At 46.1% G+C, this 3,125-nt stretch overlaps 1 long non-coding RNA gene across 1 annotated transcript; it reads left to right on the forward strand.

Annotated features, from left to right (window-relative positions):
- Nucleotides 1–235: 235 nt before the first annotated feature.
- On the forward strand, nt 236–750 carry LOC127932675 (uncharacterized). The gene is made up of 3 exons (XR_008146335.1): nt 236–481; nt 531–555; nt 630–750. It is a non-coding gene; the product is annotated as an uncharacterized LOC127932675 (long non-coding RNA).
- Nucleotides 751–3,125: the final 2,375 nt, after the last annotated feature.

Consider the following 3,125-nt stretch of genomic DNA (forward strand, 5'->3'; position numbering starts at 1 on the left):
CATCAAAAATGTAGATTTTTATTTATTTTTTTGTAAAAAAAAAAGACTTCTCCTTTAAAGATTCAATATGCATAAATCACTACGCCATTTCCTGGTGGCTAAAATTCTAATTGTCCTCATTTCAGTTTATGTGACAAAAAAAGGCAAGTATAGTGTAGAGAATCATTGTACCAGCTAGACTACTTTGAAATATATTTCCCCATAGCCAAAAATATTAACATACTATTGGGGAGGCAGGTAGCCTAGTGGTTAGAGGCAGGTAGCCTAGTGGTTAGAGGCAGGTAGCCTAGTGGTTAGAGGAGGCAGGTAGCCTAGTGGTTAGAGGAGGCAGGTAGCCTAGTGGTTAGAGGAGGCAGGTAGCCTAGTGGTTAGAGGAGGCAGGTAGCCTAGTGGTTAGAGGAGGCAGGTAGCCTAGTGGTTAGAGGAGGCAGGTAGCCTAGTGGTTAGAGGAGGCAGGTAGCCTAGTGGTTAGAGGAGGCAGGTAGCCTAGTGGTTAGAGGAGGAGGTAACCTAGTGGTTAGTGGAGGCAGGTAGCCTAGTGGTTAGAGGAGGCAGGTAGACTAGTGGTTAGTGGAGGCAGGTAGCCTAGTGGTTAGAGGAGGCAGGTAGCCTAGTTGTTAGAGAGGCAGGTAGCCTAGTGGTTAGAGGAGGCAGGTAGCCTAGTGGTTAGAGGAGGCAGGTAGACTAGTGGTTAGTGGAGGCAGGTAGCCTAGTGGTTAGAGGCAGGTAGCCTAGTGGTTAGTGGAGGCAGGTAGCCTAGTGGTTAGAGGAGGCAGGTAGCCTAGTTGTTAGAGAGGCAGGTAGCCTAGTGGTTAGAGGCAGGTAGCCTAGTGGTTAGAGGCAGGTAGCCTAGTGGTTAGAGGCAGGTAGCCTAGTGCTTAGAGGCAGGTACCCTAGTGCTTAGAGGGGCAGGTAGCCTAGTGCTTAGAGGCAGGTAGCCTAGTGGTTAGAGGCAGGTAGCCTAGTGCTTAGAGGGCAGGTAGCCTAGTGCTTAGAGGGGCAGGTACCCTAGTGCTTAGAGGGGCAGGTACCCTAGTGCTTAGAGGGGCAGGTAGCCTAGTGCTTAGAGGGGCAGGTACCCTAGTGCTTAGAGGGGCAGGTAGCCTAGTGCTTAGAGGGGCAGGTAGCCTAGTGCTTAGAGGGGCAGGTAGCCTAGTGCTTAGAGGGGCAGGTAGCCTAGTGCTTAGAGGGGCAGGTAGCCTAGTGGTTAGAGGGGCAGGTAGCCTAGTGCTTAGAGGGGCAGGTAGCCTAGTGGTTAGAGGGGCAGGTAGCCTAGTGGTTAGAGGCAGGTAGCCTGGTGGTTAGAGGCAGGTAGCCTAGTGGTTAGAGGCAGGTAGCCTAGTGGTTAGAGGCAGGTAGCCTAGTGGTTAGAGGCAGGTAGCCTAGTGGTTAGAGGCAGGTAGCCTAGTGGTTAGAGGCAGGTAGCCTAGTGGTTAGAGGGTTAGAGGCAGGTAGCAGGTAGTTACCAAAAGGTAGTGGTTGAGAGGCTGAGTGGTAGCAATTCTGTGGTTAGCCCCCTGAACAAGGGACAGGCACCCTAGTGCTTAGAGGGGCAGGTAAATAACTATTTGTGGTTAGAGGGGCAGGTTTGCCTGCTTAATGAAGGTAGCCTAGAAAAGAAGGTTAGACAGGTAGCCTAGTGGTTAGAGTCAGGTAGCCTAGTGGTTAGAGGGGCAGGTAGCCCCACCCTGGTTACCTCTTTCTCCCCCTTGTGGTTAGATCATGTAGCCTAGTGGTTAGAGGCAAGTAGCCTCGTGGTTAGAGGCATGTAGCCTAGTGGTTAAAGGCAGGTAGCCTCGTGGTTAGAGCATTGGTCCAGTTACCAAAAGGTTGCTGGATTGAATCCCTGAGCTGACAAGGTACAATTCTGTTGTTCTGCCCCCTGAACAAGGCAGTTAACCCCACTGTTCACCACTAGGCCGTCATTGTAAATAACGATTTGTTCTTATCTGACTTTGCCTAGCTAAATGAAGGTACCAGATTAAAACATTTATAAACAGATATGTCTGCCACATCGAGCTTTAATGCCAGATATGTTTTTAATGATTTATTTAAACTTGAATTATCACTAAATGTCTTAGTTTTGTGAGAACTTACTAGGCCTGTACACAGTCAGGGGCTGATGTAATAAACACATTTAAATCACAACAGTACCATAGAGTATATTACCCCTGATGATGCAGTATATCCGATTTGCTTTAGTTTTGACGTAACAACATGGACATTAGACTCCCAAGTCTTTGACTGTTACGTACAGTACATTATGTATAAATAGCATAAATGAAATCATCCCTCCCCACATACACAAGATGAACTCTGCATGTTTGTTTGTCAAGCCTCCTGTATGCAAATACCTGAAGGTAAACGTCAACAGATATATACCTAAGGGGACTCTTCTCTCCACAACAGAACGTCTGCTGGTTGTTGAAACAAGCAGAGAAGGTAAACGTCAACAGATATATAACTAAGGGGCCTTTTCCGTTTCTCAACCACACCATCATCCTTCTGCAAAACAAAGGAAGTGTAATGATATTTTTTTAACGCTAGAAATAGTTCATGGATGCAGCCACATCATACCCAGAGCGGACTCTGTAGCCACTCTGTAGCCACTTAGCAATTTAGGAGAAAAAAGTTGACTTTCGCAAGCCCACATACAGTGGGGAGAACAAGTGTTTGATACACTGCCGATTTTGCAGGTTTTACTACTTTCAAAGCATGTAGAGGTCTGTAATTTGTATCATATGTGCACTTCAACTGTGAGAGACGGAATCTAAAACAAAAATCCAGAAAATCACATTGTATGATTTTTAAGTAATTCATTTGCATTTTATTGCATGTAAGTAGGAAAACCTGCGAAATCGGCAGTGTATCAAATACTTGTTCTTACTTGTCAAACTTTTTTCCCCCCACTGTCGGTTCCTAATCTCCCAACCTCAGAGCTAGCTGTGAAGAAGCATTTTCAGGCTATCAATCAAGTACCGTCCGTTTGTATACTGTTCATTTTCGAAACAATTCACTCATTTTAAATGTTAATGCAGCAGGCTTGCCAGCTAACAGTAGCAGCTATCTTAGCTGGCAAGCCTGTTGACAAGGTTGATATACTTTAGAAAAGGAAGCAATAACTA

The sequence above is a fragment of the Oncorhynchus keta genome, chromosome 10 (genome assembly GCF_023373465.1).
Source record: "Oncorhynchus keta strain PuntledgeMale-10-30-2019 chromosome 10, Oket_V2, whole genome shotgun sequence".
Classification (NCBI taxonomy): domain Eukaryota; kingdom Metazoa; phylum Chordata; class Actinopteri; order Salmoniformes; family Salmonidae; genus Oncorhynchus; species Oncorhynchus keta.